Consider the following 16,162-nt stretch of genomic DNA (forward strand, 5'->3'; position numbering starts at 1 on the left):
AATGACCTTCCGCAATTTAAAAAGAAAACAAATGTCCAAAAACAAACTTTTTGCCTGAACTACAAAAACAAATTTAAACAATTTATACTGCCAGTTTAGCTTAAGTTACAGATTAATGTATATATGTATATATATATATATATATATATATATATATATATATATATATATATATATATATTGGCATAAGAACAGATGTCATGCTGACAGCATGCTGACAATCATAAACAAAAGCACGTGGTGTCACAGGCGGTGGTCTTCAGAGTGCACCTGAAAAGACAACAATAATGGACGACACTCGTCTCATCGTGGAGGTTGAGAAGCATAAAGTTATTTGTGATCCACATAATGTGCTTTATAAAGACTTGCAGGAAAAGGAAAAAGCATGGGATGCAGTTGCAGTGGCTCTTGGTGCCGAGGGTAAGTCATTTAAAAGTGTTATTGACAACCTTTCCATGGCCCACGAGTGAACAACTCAACTCAATATAGAAAGATAAATAAAATAGACAGATTAATATAGCACACATACAGTATAGACATCTATGATGTGCATGATTTTGTTGAATTTTTTACTTTTTTTAAGAATTTGATCATATACAATACGTCTGTATTAAGAACTTTGTTGTTTGTTATTACAGACATTTATGAGTTATTTTTAAGATGTTTATGATGGGTAATGTTTGTAAATTAGATATATATTTCAGATATTTCAACAAATCTAGGCTAAATGATTTCGTAAAGTTTTTCTCTTTTGCAGGATGCTTTTCATGGAGATGTGCTAATATGTAATAAATATTAGTGCTAATATGTAATATTGTAATATTAGTGCTAATATTAGCTAATAAGCTAATATGTAATAAATATGCAGATCATATATAATAATAAATATAATTCAGGTATCAATTACCTATCACTATTTATTTATTCAAAAAAATATACAAAATCTGTCAAAGTACTGACCACAACCTCAAAAGCCTGTACACAAGCCGCGGTTCAGCTGCGCGCGACAAACGCTGCCAGTGTGAAAACAAAACGGGCGTGGCTGCTCCCGCTCACCGAACGGACTGCTTTTGCACTGCCTACGCTCTGCTAATGTGCAGTGTGAAACTGGCGTTAAAGGGGTGGTATAATGCCCCTTTTTACAATATGTAAAATAAGTCTCTGTTGTCTCTAGAGTGTGAATGTGAAGTTTTAGCTCAAAAAAACAGCATGTTAAAATTGTCCCTTTTTGAGAGTCAGTAAAAACGTGTCATTTCGTGTGTGTCCCTTTAAATGCAAATGACCTGCTTCTACTGGCACAGAGGGCGGAGCTTCAAGAGCTTGTGTATGTGTGTGTGTGTGTGTGTGTGTGTGTGTGTGTGTGTGTGTGTGTGTGTGTGTGTGTGTGTTAACAGCTCCGATTACCTCATGCAGACAAGCACTAAAATGTCAGAAACTGTTTTGCTTGTTTCGCTTTGTTATGTTTGTTGTAGTCCTTAAAAAACTATTTCTTTAAAAGCAAATATATTCCTTTGCTTTGAACTTTGAGCGTTGTAACTTTGTTGATGCTGTTTATGCTCAAACAGCAACATTACACACAAACTAAAGTTAGAAAAGTGAAATCACAATCAACCACCCCTTTAAAGGGGTCATCGGATGCCCATTTTACGCAAGTTGGTATGATTCTTTAGGGTCTTCATGTAAAGTTCTTAACATACTTTGGTTAAAATTCCTCTGGAAAAATGGTTGTGTAAAACAACACCTTCCTAAAAAACAGCTCTGTTTATAGCGACCTGTTTCGGTGCATGTCTCTTTAAATGATGATGAGCAAATGCTCACCCCACCCCTCTCTTCCATGGGGGGTGTCGACAAGTGGTGCCATGGCAACCTGTCTTGATGAACAGTATCCACAAGTTTCCTACGTCCCATGAGGCCTTGCGTCAAAAGTGGGCGCGTATTCCGGTTCGAAGTAAACAAGCAAGACCTGACGGGACACTCGTTGATTCATTCAACAGTTGACAGTCATTCAAGATGTAACGTTAGCTATCCAAACTTGCTAACGATGTGGGAACATAACCTCAACGAAATTAAAAAAGGGTGAAATAGCAGTAACTTAGGCTACTAGGGATGGCCATTCGATTACATTTTCTTAGTCGATCGTCGGGAGAATTAACGATCGACTGAAGGTGATGATACACAGGGCAACTTTTTGAGCAATGTTGATGGGCAATGTTGCCGTCAATTGGCAACCAGATGAGACACAGGGCCCACAACTGATCTAAATTATCCAGATAGAAATATATTGCCAATTTTCAATGGGAAAGTGCCCAAGCAACAATCGCTCGGCAAGATTGCCCAGCAACATTGCTCAAAAGGTTGCCCTGTGTATCATCACCTTAACGTTATAGGCTAAACTAATATTTATATTAAATTTTTTTATTATTTAACTTTTTATAAATTAAAAAAGCTATAAAAATACAGCGTGTTTTTCCACGATTAATTCTTTATTACTAGAAGATCAACTTGTGGCAGTTAAACTGGAGGTTAGGCTAAACTTGAAGATGCGCTGTGGTGCTCTGGAACCTGCCACTGCGAGCCAGCGTTTCTTAAACAGAGACCCTCGTTTGTTCCTAAATAATAATAAAAAAAAAGAATCATGTTAAATATGCTGTAACATACGCAATATAAAACCGAAATCGATCCACGAACCTGTGTTGCGGTGTGTGAAGGGAGAATTTCAACTCCCAGAGTTATCCTTCCCGTCCAGATCCAATAGGCTATAGCATATCTTTAAATTACTATTAGTAGCCTATTATTTGAAGTTAACATTGTACAATACAATACCACAAAAAATGCATCTAATATATTAAAACTTCTGTTTATATATCATACTCCATTAATAAAGGAGTCCAGACATTAGAAAAAAATATAACACATGCATTTTTATATTTAATATGAGGGAAATGCACATGCATTCCGGACGTGACACAAAAAAATCTTAAAGTTTAAAGGCAAATTTTTTTTTTTTAGTAATTCTGTGAAATTTGTGAATAGCACTGCGCAACCTAAATTAATACTACCCACTGGATGAAGAAGGGTTGGCTCTCCACAGAAAATAAAATATTCATTTTATTTTCTTTTTCTTGTTCGCATTTATGAGGAAAAAACAATGTTACGGACGTGACAGTTCCCTGAAAGCGTTAGCCTACTAAAAGACTGCTTTAAAACCTTTACAGACCTCAAACAGAAAGCACTAAGCCTTTCTTTAAAGTTCATTTTGTTTTGTATTAATTGTATCTTCATTTTAATCAACGTTTCATCCACAAATTACCTGGATTTAATAAATAATAAGTAAATATAGCAGACAATAATATCACCACACGGAGGCGCCGGCGCCTGAACTGCAGCTTGTCTCATAAATGAACCGAAACTCAGCATAGTCTACTTTCCTTACAGACCTGAGAAATATATAAATATATATATTTTCTACAGAACACTTAAAATGTCTTAAACGGAACAATTAAAAACGAAAGAAAACTATGTAATCCGTATGAAATGTGCATTTTTCTCCGGCGCGTTCACTACTGTGAACATCGCGAGTCAGCATCGACACAGAAAACACTTGTTTATTAATAAATAGCCTAATTAAAATGTATCATCGCTATATTTTACATATCCATAATCACTACTTTTGCCGGTTCTTTGTGACAGCTTTTAGGTGTTTTATTGGCAGCGCCAGGCTTACATGTTACACGAACACGTCTGCATCAACACCGAAAACATCGAGATGTTTGTAAAATGGGATAATTGTAGGCTATAATAAAATTGGCCACTGAATTAGCACATGAGCTCCGTAACGACATCTCTCACAAAGGTTTGCGACTTAGTTTAAATAGTAAAAAAATTATCTGAAAAAAAAGGAAAACACCTAGCCTCTTCGCTAAATAGCACACAAAATACCATTGGTATGCTACTTCCGTCGCCTGACCGGAAGTTGCACCCACTTTATTTTTTACAGTAGCGCCCCCCGGAAACAGATGGATACAAATGGCTGAGGGTGGAAATATGCTAATATGGGACAGTCAGTCAGTGGTCGTGGGCCAGCATGAGCAATATGACATCATATTTCTCAGAAAATCCAAACGGCTTGATTATTGAGAGTGTTTAGGCTTTTTGAGGATTTAAAAAAAAAGGAGTGAATGGATTTTATTCATTTTATGATGGTTGTGCCCACACACTGCAAAGACATTTATATGCAAACAACATATAAAAGTGAATTTTGCATCCGATGACCCCTTTAAAAAAAAAAAAAAACTCAGAATACACTTCCTTTCAAGTTTGGTGTCGGTAAGATATTGTTATATTTTTGAAAGTCTCATCAAGGCTGCAGTTCTTTGATAAAAATACAGAAAAAAACTGTAATATTGTAAAATGCTATTACAATTTAAAACAAGTGTTTTCTAATTGAATATATTTTAAAATGTATTTCTCAGATATCAAAGCTAAATTTTCAGCATCATTATAGTTACATGTGTACAGTGTTACAGTGTTACTTGCTCCTTTTGAAATCATTCTAATATGCTGATTTGGTGTTCAAGAAATATTTCTAAGTTTCTAACCATTTGAATATACATTGATCGTTTTATTCTCAACAGTGCCCATATCAAAACAATACCTTGTAAACACAACTTTGTTTCTGGACTGATAAAAAAACACACCCTGTAAGCCAAAAGTCAGCCAATCAGCATGCCAGACTGAAAAAGTACTTTCCCGTTTTGAGTATAATACGCATCAGACAGTCGTTAAACGACTGTCAAGGCAGTCTGTGGACTGACACTACTATTTCAATAGTTTGATACCTAGAAAACCAACATCCTGATTAAAAAAAATGCCTTGAATGCACTGTAAGTCACTTTGGATAAAAGTGCCAGCCAAAACAATTTTTTTAGTGTGAAATTTGGTCTTATATGCGAGTGATTTACTCTAATTATAGAGTGTTGCATTTGCATAAATGTAAATGCCCAAAACATGCCATAGGCATTTTCTTCTAACATACGCAAACATAAAACAGCTCATTCTACCATAATGAAGAATAAAATAGAAAACAAAAAGATAACCCACAGCTACAAATAAAATCTTTTTAAACAAACTAAACACACACACTGTGGACAATGGCAGTATTCACATCAGAGGAGCAACCCAATCAAAAGAACCATTAACAAGCGCATGAATCCAACCCCCCCCCCCCCCCCCCCCCCCCGATCAAGAAAACACACAAACACACACTCATCTCCTGCCAGTCGACGCAGTGCAGTCACAACCAAACAAAACAGCAATGTCCTTAAGCTAGCAGTAATATCTGTGTAAGGCAGCAGGAATGCAGAGGCAGTCAAAAATATGCTTTGAAAAGTAGATACGATTAAGATAATAACATAAATAAATCAAGATTATATAGAGGAGTTTATTGTCATCATCATCATCGCCATGAGGACCTCAGCAGATTTCAGGATGACCACGACAATCTTTCTCAGATATTAAAGAAAGCTGTCAAAACAGCGTTAAAATATGACTGATTCATTCTCACTAAAACATTTTAGATTGTCTACAGTTCAGCCTTTGACCTTTCAAAATGTATTTGAACCATACAAATTTACACTTGAGAAAGTTAAAAAAAGAATGGCCAGAGGAAACAATGAGAGAGATGCAAAGGCCCTGTCGCCTTGGTAATGGCATAGAAAAACTAAATCTGTGTGTGTGTGTGTGTGTATCTTAGTCACTGAATACAATAACACCACTATGTGTTTGCTGCATCTGTCGCTTTCTCCTGATGAGCAGCGCGTAGTGTGGTTATTGTACCTCTTAGCCCAGTGTCAATCACACACACCCCCTCCCCCCAAACACACGATTAAACCCAAACCTCCAAACCTCAATCTCTCTGTCGGTATACCGTAATCAACTACATTCTTCATCGACACACAGTGTCTAAAACTTATTTTTGACATTCCAGTGGCTGCTGTTCTGAAAAAATGTCATATTTACATTATTTTATATATACTACCATTCAAAGGTTTGCGGTCAGTAAGAAGTTTTGGGATTTAAAAAAAAACTTTTAATCAGCAAGGTTGCATTAAATTTATTAAAAGTGGCTATAAGGATTCTATTTCAATTACATTTCAAATAAATGCTGAATATTTTGAGCTTTCTATTCATCAAAGAACAAAAATATTAAGCAGCACACCTGTTTTCAACATTGATAATAATAATAAATGTTTCTTGCGCACCAAATCAGCATATTAGAATGATTTCTAAAGGATCATGTGACACTGAAGATTTTTTAGAATAAAATGACATCAATTTTAGAATAAATAATTTAAAATATTTATATAAAATAGAATTATTTTATAAAAATTTATAAATAAATAAATGTAAAATGGAAAACACTTATTTTAAATTGTAATATTTCACAATAATCACAACACTTAAGATCTAATGCTCTTGAAGGAAATGCTATAAATATACTAGGGAAAGTTTTTTCAGTGTCATTGTCAGTGTGGATAAAGCATAAATTAAACAACAACTTTTTTTTAACCATTGCCGGAGCAGAAAAACATGATTTGTAACCTATTATTAACTTGCCATTGAAACATGTCTGATAATGAGATAGTTGAGCAGATTTCGTCAGGTCATCTCAACATGGCAGCCAACATGAATAATAATATGCCATGTAATCTCACATATGAGTGGACAGCATTTTAAACATGCTTGTCAAAAGTGCTACTTTTATAAGAATATAAAACTCTTTATAAATTGAAATATTCTGTGATATTTATGAAGTTAAGAGGATCACAAAAGTAACAGAGACACGCATGCACACACGCGCCTAGACACACAAAGCTCTAAGACATGGCAGAACAAAACATGTCATGCCTTATAGGCGTGGTGGACTGTATGACTCAAACATCCCACAATAGCTTTAGCTTCATCGCGCTCCTCTGCCCTGTGTGACATTCCACGATCACTGAGTTGATAGAGAACACACCCTCTCCACCATTAACTGCCCTTCACAAAGGCATCTAATGAGTCACTCACACACTACATGACACGACTGAAGGGCTGACACAGTCTTTGACTTTTAGGGTGGACAATCAAGTATAATATGATCTTCAATATGATCAGTTAATCTAGGCATAAAATGTTTGATCATTGCAATTATAAGAGGAAGAATTGCATACATGTATGATCTCTTGTTGCACAAATCTTTCAACTGGTTTAAGCAACCAAGGAGGGACGATACTGCATAAACACAATGGCTTACCAGGTAAGATCATGAGCGATAACTTGGCTCATCAGTTCTCAAAATGAGAAAATATATACAGCTCAACTTTAATGCCAAGTAGAGATTAGTCTCAGCTTCAGACATCACGCCCACGGACCGCTGGCTGAACGTCTGATGCATATGGCACACTTAAATGGAAACACTTTGAGAGTTTCGAAGTCGTGATCTGATTGGTTGAACTCTACAAGAAGATGTCAGGGAGACGTGTGTTGCGTTCTTTAATGATCTGCCTGGAAACAAAGATGCAGTCAGTGTCGCCAAACCCCCTCATGGAAGACCGCCGTCGTGTTTACAACTGTGACAATGAGTGCTTATCAGGATCCACTAAACGCTGGATTTTCAAAAGTTTGAGAACCTACGTAAAGATCGTGTCATAGACTCTTTAAAATACGTCTAAGAGTTTTACATACCGGTCTATTATTTTAGGGACATTGACGTTACATTTCCACGCCCCTAAATATGATGTGGAACAAAATGAACTGTGATTGGTTGCTTTACATGTCAATCAGAAGGCTTTTGGGAAGTCCTTGGCCAATGAAAGCTGCTATGGAGTCCAGACCTTCTGCCGTCAGTCTGAAAGTCTGGCAACGCGAGACTAAGTAGAGTTCATAAACAAGAATATTCTTATTCAGGGACCCTGATAAAGTATCATTTCCAGGAACAGGCCAGGTGTACAATATCCCTAAGTCCAATTGCAGTGTATTATCATACAAAAAGCAGAAACCACAAGCTTATGTTCAGGTTATGTTGAGACACTAAATATAATGGTAGAAGAGGATAAAACTGAGGAAATGTATTCTTATAAAGTAACGTTTTAAGATAATTTTGGTCTGAACTGGTCGCTTGTTTTGCGGGATCTGGCAATACTGCCTCAAGGTTCATTAAAAATATATTAATTTGTGTTTCGAAGATTAAACAAGTCTTACAAATTTGGAACATCATAATCCCCTTAAATGTACTACAAAAAATGATTTAACTTCTACATAGGGATGATCCGATCAGGAATTTTGCAGCCGATACCAATTACCGAGTGCTTGTCATCATGATCAGCCGATACCAATCCCAATCATCCCAATCAGCTTAATATAAGTGACATGTAAGCTCTCTGTCGATGGTCAATGTTAACCCCTTAAACCCTGAAGGCATTTTTTATGATTTCATGCGATTCCAAGTGGCATATTGATAAGTAACGGCTTATAACTCTACAAAAAAATAAAAGGTATCAAGTACTTGGTCTCATTTGATAGAAAACTTTTCAAATTTGGAAGAAAATAGATTTTGATCATGTTTGGAGGTGTTACAACTGCTGAGAAAAAGATGCAATTTATTGATTTATTAAGTTATTATTTATATTCGTGCTTGACATGACTATTAGATAGTAAACCGTATATGACAGGTAATAAAATCATGTTTGGGCTTGTTGACAATCATGTCAACAACTGCATCTGTCAATCATGTCAACTGCCTGTTCACAATAATGTCAACTGCAAAAGTGTGTGTTGATGTCTCAAAGCAATCAAAAGTCATGGCATTTGGAACCATGGTAGCCTTTTTAACAAAAGCCCAAAGCCTCTTCAAACAAGTGATTTGTGTCATGCTTTTGGCTGCGTGAGGCACGTCAAAGCAGACTCAGACCACAGGATGACGTGACAACAGGAATTTAATAAAAACAGAAACGTACCAAACCTACACCTCAGTGTTGACAAGAAACGATAGTGAACAGAGAACCAGGAGGAACTTAAATACACAGATGCAATATGAAGACAAGGTGACAACAGCTGAACATGGTGAGTGATGATGATCGCAGACAGGTGCGGGTTATTGTGAAGTAGGTGCAGGTGTGAGCCGGAGAGGATGATGGGACATGTAGTGAAGACGGTGACTAACAGGAGACCATGGCAATTTAAGGGTTTTATGGCGCTTTTCCATTGCATGGTACGGCTCCCTTAAATAGTACTACCTCGGTTGAGACTCCAAGCATGCCGTACCGATACTAGAATTGTCACTACCAGCGTCATTGGATTTGTGAAACAAGACACTAAACCCGCTAGCAGCAACAGCCACCGCAGTATCATTTGTTCCCACGACTTTTTTAAACGACTTGCTTTAAACGACTGTCACACGCAACTTGAAAAAAGAAATGGCTGAATCGTGGTCAGTAGACGAGGTGCAGACTTTCATCTCATTGGTAGCTGAGGAGTGGATGATGTCACGGCAGTAGGCGGCGCAACTATAACGATCAGTCACCCACTTTGAAGCTGTACTCACTGCAGTGGAAAAACAAACCGAGCCAATTAAAGCGTGCCGAGCTGTGCCGTGAACAATAAAGCATAAATATATACATTTATAATTACACAGAATACAAGTAATCCGATCCCGGTTGATGAGTGATGATCTTCCAGCGTTGTTTTAGCTGTGCAATCCCATTCTAGGGTACACGGTAAATCAAGACCTGTCGATCTGTGAGATCCATCCAATGCAAGCACACTTCAGTTTTAAAACGGTGTCTGATTGGGCTCTACACATTATTCCATCATTCCCGAGATCCAGTTCAATTGGTTGAACTATCAAATGACATTGCAAAAACACTGCGCCATGATCGTGACGCAATCAGATCCCGGAAGTCCCATAGCTTCAGCCAAGCAGCATGTTATGTCACTCCGTGAGGATTTTCTCATGATAGACGCATCATGTTATGCTGTCTGTGGGCTCGTTTGAATCGAGATAACCTGCTCTAAATAAAGATGGCCGATTTAACGGTTTATTAATTTTTTGTGAAGTTACAAAATAGAACTGGGCACAAAAGCCTCATCTGCATAATGTTTATCTGTATGTGCATAGGCAGCAACTTTTTTATGGTTTTACATCATCAGATTGCGATTGTTCATGAAATCGGCCAAATTAAGTCATAGTCATAGAATGTGATTATCAGCCGATCAGTCGGAGCATCCCTATTTCTTAACTTAGGCTAAAACTTCCTCCCCAGTCACCAAGTTTCTTTACAGCACTTCATAATTCACATGACAACTGCCTTATTAGCTAAAATGCAAAATATGTAGTAATATGGCGGACAATAAAATGGTTATGATGGGGCAATTACTTTAAATTACTTAAAAAACTAAAATATAATACGATAAAGAAGTTCGCATTTGTGCCTTGGAAACAACAGAACAGCTGCAAAATGTATAAATGTGAATGTAAATATAATATAAGAGTGAAGACCCCCCCCCCAAACCAGCCGATTTCATTGATCAATCCAACACGCAGTCAACAATTAAGAAAACTTCAGACTTGAAGGATTTAATTGTGACAAACAGTAATGCTATATATTAGCAAGTGTTACCAACACTAAGTTAAAAGGTTAGTTCACTCAAAAATGAAAATTCGGTCATCATTTACTCACCTTCATCCTACAACTAGGGCTGGGCGATAAATCGATTTTATCGATTAACTCGAATGTGTAGTTTACGCCGATTTTTTTTAAATGAAAATCGGTTTTCTCTTTAACAACAGCCAACGCTCCCATCTTGGCTCCCGTATTTCCGATTGGCCTCAGCGCTTGCCATGATAGAGATACACAAACAACATGGCAAATGAACAAGACCAAGGCAGCAGAAGCACACCCGCCGAAAACATTTACAAGCTGAATCTGCAGGGCTGCCAACTCTCACGAGTTCCCTGTGAGAGACGCAATTTTGTCACTTTTTACACGCTCTCACGCCACACATCCATTTTCTCACGCAGAGAAAAATGGCGAAGCAAAGAGGACACTGACACCGACAGACAATTTAAATCGATTTTTTTCTCTCCCTACTTAAAATCAATCTGCAGATGACAAAGAAATTGTTCAAAACAAGTTTTAACTTTATTTTGTTTTAATATTCCCTTCTGGGATTTGATCTCGATTAAAGTGCAATCAGAAACAAAAAGACAAGAGGACAGGCCCTGTCTTTGAAAACAATGAAAATGTAACCTAAAATAAAATGGGTGGATTGGGATTGGGGGGAGCAGGTTACTATCGATATGAAACAGATTCTCAGCTCTCAGATTCTGTCAATTTTATTACGAAATTCAAACAATAAACACCGCTTGTAAATGTGACGTGAAAGAACGCTGACAGATCTCAGTTCAAGTGGCACGTGAACCGATCATCTGTTACTCTCTACTACCAACTTACCGAAATGTAATAAAATCGTTCGATCAGTGTTTTTCAACCGCGGAAAGATTTCCATAAAACAGCTGGAGAACAACATATGCCACGTACAACATATTTTTTACACATCCCCCCAATCCCAATCCACCCATTTTATTTTATGTTACATTTTCATTGTTTTCAAAGACAGGGCCTGTCCTCTTGTCTTTTTGTTTCTGATTGCACTTTAATCGAGATCAAATCCCAGAAGGGAATATTAAAAAAGAAATAAAGTTAAAACTTGTTTTGAACAATTTCTTTGTCATCTGCAGATTGATTTTAAGTAGGGACAGAAAAAAATCGATTTAAATTGTAAATCGGATTTTTTGTGAAAAAATCAGGGATTTTTTTTTAGGCCATATCGCCCAGCCCTACCTACAACAACCCTTGCGAAATGTATAGAAGAATATTTTATGGAAAGTTCAAGGGTTTTTGTGTGTGTGTTTGTGGAATTGCAAGCAGAATACGGCTGTTTTTAGCACATTTTTAGCACATATAGTGCCATCACGCATCTGCGGTTAAAAACGAATATTTAAAAAAAAAATTAAATCAGGTAAAATAAAATCTACCATAACAATGACAACAACCACAGTCATAACAACAACAAAAACTTTTATTTTCTATGACAGAAAATAAAAAGAGGTTAATAAACAATTTAGATGGCAGAAAAAGAATAAGACATCAGCTGTGCAGCTGCAGTGAATTCAAATTAGTATGAATAAGTAAAACCCAACAAACAGCAGCAGCGGATGGAAACAGGAAAACGTAGGTACAGGCCCGTTATGATCGTCATGGTCAATGAGCCCCAGCTGCTCTGAAGCAAAGTCATCATCTCAAAACCTTCAAAATACATGCAGGGTAAGCCCAGCCTTCACATTCGTGTGCTGTTTGAAATGATGACGTGAAATTAGCCAGCAGCTTTAAACCAAGAGAAAGTGTGACAGTGCCGGAACACTTCAACACAAATACAGAAAGGAAAAGAGAGATACGGCGAGTAAAAGAGGTCGCAGAGGGCGGATAATGCCTTTCTCTCTGGCTCTCTAGGGCATGTGTACTACAGGCTTGTTTGTCCTGATGAAATCACAACAGTAACCATATCAGTTTACCATTCACAGTTCACATGACCAATCAAGCACTGTATGTAAATCATGATGTCATTTCAAAGGAACACAGAGTAAAGTGCAGCCATTAGAACAAAATTTTGTCCACCGTTAATTTATATTTATATTAGTACAAACCGAGAGATCCAAAGAGTTATAAGTTACATGGAAAAATCTGTTGACATTTCCAAAACAGCACAGGACCCAGTTGAAGTATGCAATTTGAAATCTGCAGTGTTTGCTCATGTGCACTAAATTCAGAACATTTGTGTGCCAATCACCCCAATTGTAAATGCTTTAGAACTAAATACTCTGGAGCTGCATGGCAATAATGTCATAACAATGGTGACTGCATCACAAGAACACCAGCAGACTGGGAAAAATACAAATAGCCGCCTATAGAGAAAGATGCTTTTTGTTGCGGAATGGTGCACCAATGACAAGTTTGACAACTAACCAGCCAATACGTCAACCCTCGGAGAGATTATATGGATTTCCAGTTCAGTCATTTGTTTGTTTTTTTCTTTACTGTACCATCTCTACAATAACCTGAGTCCTAGTGACTGTTTCACCAAACGAGGATTGATGCAGCATGACTGAGTTAAGCTGAAACCTCAAGCAAATCATAATCTTCTCTAATGTCTTTAGAGTTCACACAACCTGTCGGACGCCTGGATTACCACGTATTGTGTATGAAGAGCAAGGCCGTAATCACCATATACACTGGGCAATAATTAGATATGGCCAAATCAAGTATCCCCTCCAATACTTGATATTCTTGACTTAATACACACTGCACTGTTTGTTGTTAGGATGACAAAAGTTTAAAAAGTTACATTTTTAGGCCAGTCCGTTTTAGCGGCCTAAAATTGCTTGTCAATGTCAGAATACTTGAGGTGGTCAATCAAAACAAAGAAGGCTGGCCTTAGTGTAAACAGATTAGCCAAGAATGAACTGCAGCACAACACTTTAGCTTTAAAGGTGAAAGAGTGCGAGGTAAGATGTAAGTAGCTAAACATTTAATTTGACAACTGTTTTATGACAGAAATGTTAAACAACTGACAGTAATAGGGACTAAAAGCGCACTGGGGTAAATAGCCATGTTGTACCCCATCCATTGATGCAAACTACTCAATTTTTTTTAAATCAAATTGTAGTTTATATAGGCAATTATTCATGTGATTCATATAATTCATAATTGAATGTGATGAGATCAGAAACATAAACAGAGACCTTTTCAGCATATTAGGCACAAGTTTAAGAGTGAATATGTGAATATTATTTGCAAATAGTTTAAAATGCTTAGCAATAAATTCTAGTTGTTTTACTGTTTTATCTGACCTTTACTATACCCTCCAAAATCAAGACATAGTAACGGCCTTGATGAGGAGGACTGATATGATGAGGTTACTGTTATCTTATCAGGCCTGGCTCTTTAAAAAATGTAATGGTTACAATGGTTAAGAAATTTTGCTCACACAGATTTAGTGACGTTTTTAATGACTTGAATAAAGCATGGCATGATGCCACATTCCAATACTTGTTAAGCAATAAAATATAACCATTTGCAATGACATATTTTTCACAGAATGATCACAATATCTACTTCTTTTAGAAAACAAATAATTAATTAATTTTACAACCATGAATAAAAAAGAAAATTTCAAAAACAACGACAAGAGATCCCACAAACCTTTTTGTTTCTTAGCTGGTATAGCACAACCACAGTCTATTCATTAAATACCGACTCAAACAAGTAAACTCTCCTCCTCCCTACCAAAACATGTAATCAGACTTCCCTTAATCATGAGGAAGAGCCAGACAATTAATCTCTTAAACTGTGACAAAACAAAATAAAAGAACATAACAGCTCACCAAGGCATATTTTCATTTGGTTTGACCAAAATGTCTAAATGTCAATGAAAAAAATGAAATGTGCATGACAGCCATGATGACAGTATGATGCATGTTTACGCTTCACATTGCTATATATAAAATATAACAAGCCATAACAAGCTCTTGAGGTCTTTCAAGAAGATAGGCTTAAAACAGCCATAGCCGATGGTCCCCGACCTTACTACAATAAAGCCTGTAGTCCGGACTCAGCAAAACCGCATGAAAATGCACCACCAGGGGGGATGCCAGTTCTTACTATATGTGTGCAATGGATTAGTAACACATTATATTAGCTATTGCGAAGGGATTTTTGGTGATATGACTGTTCTGATTGTGCAGCGTTATTGACATTAAACGCAAGCGCCTTTGCAATGGAGAATAGCTGCACTGAATTCAAAGCACAATGGTATTAAACGCAATGTGTATTTTTACGACTAGCTTTTAAATTAGGTCACAATCACATTTGCTTCCGTATACGATAATAAGGGGGTGTGGATGAAGATTTCCCCCCATGGCAACTAGCAGATGGGCAGGCAGGCAAATCAGCGCTGCTGGTCCAGAGATGGGAGCACGAGTGTGATGCGCTGGAATTTCCCCCTGCTTTTCCCCAGACTCTCTGTCATATCACCCTGATTAACATTTTTTTAATAAAGCTTGTATGTCAATGGATGGGTGCACACATAATAAACCAACCACCACACACTGTCAGTGATGGAAAATGCATAGATAGAGCAATGCCCACCTGAATTTCGGTCTCATTACTGAAGCTGCTCCGGCGATCTTGTCATAAGACGATCGGTCACAAAGCCGGCAGATATCGGCAAACCTTTCTTGTACGAAGCCGTTGGACCACTACGCTAAGGCAGGAAATGAATAGGGCACCATATTGGATTTATTGGATGTGGATGCTTATCTAGAGGAAAATATGAGTCGTCAGGGCGAGCTTCCTCAAGGAGAGCTGCGGTCGACGCCTACAAGAGAAAACCCCGCCCCGGTCCCGCCTACTACCTCTGCCGTGATTTAATAAAAATGCTGATATAAATAATCATAAACTATCTTATTACAATAAATACTCGATGAGAGCCAATCCATAATGTGCATCTGTTTTCCGTTTATTTCATGGTCTCGTTCATATTTAAACGTAGTGCAATGTTCTAACGTCAGCGGATCTCATGCGATTGACAAACGTTTGACCAATAGGAGGATAGACTAAACTGGAATAGTCATGATTGACAGCTCATCCCACCAATCCTTTATTTTTCTTAACCTCAGCCACAGTGGGCAGCGGGCAGGTGATGTTGCGGTGTTGATTGGTGTAACTCTGTCTATGGTGTAACTGTTCAGACAGTTTTGTCCGGTTTATTATCTTCTAAAGATGAGCCACGTTATTTTTTTTACGATAATAACTACTATAATGTCTCATAAATCATATACAGAATGGCAAAATAATAATAATAATAAATCTAGAGGCCTATTCTTTTTACTTAATAAAATTTAGTAAATGTAATATTTGAAGGTTTATTAATAATCCGCTCTTCTCTTTGTTAAGTGAACACATCTTCTACAGATAATTATACATGGTTGTACACTATATTGTGAAATCACTAGCGAAAATGTTCATGTTTTAGATTTTCATTACAAATGATAGATTATCAGTGT

At 37.2% G+C, this 16,162-nt stretch overlaps 1 protein-coding gene across 2 annotated transcripts in view; it reads right to left on the reverse strand.

The window, feature by feature from the left end:
- The window catches only part of evi5l (ecotropic viral integration site 5 like), a 51,440-nt gene extending 35,967 nt beyond the window's left edge, over nucleotides 1-15,473 (reverse strand). For both annotated transcript variants that reach the window (XM_077246384.1, XM_077246383.1), the window contains exon 1: nucleotides 15,246-15,473. The gene's annotated coding sequence lies outside the window, so the exon portion shown is untranslated. The remainder of the gene's footprint in view (nucleotides 1-15,245) is intronic.
- Between the last annotated feature and the right edge of the window lie 689 nt (nucleotides 15,474-16,162).

This window comes from Siphateles boraxobius, unplaced genomic scaffold (genome assembly GCF_051911475.1).
Source record: "Siphateles boraxobius isolate OS27281-9 unplaced genomic scaffold, OSU_SipBor_1 29, whole genome shotgun sequence".
NCBI classification, from domain to species: Eukaryota; Metazoa; Chordata; class Actinopteri; order Cypriniformes; family Leuciscidae; genus Siphateles; species Siphateles boraxobius.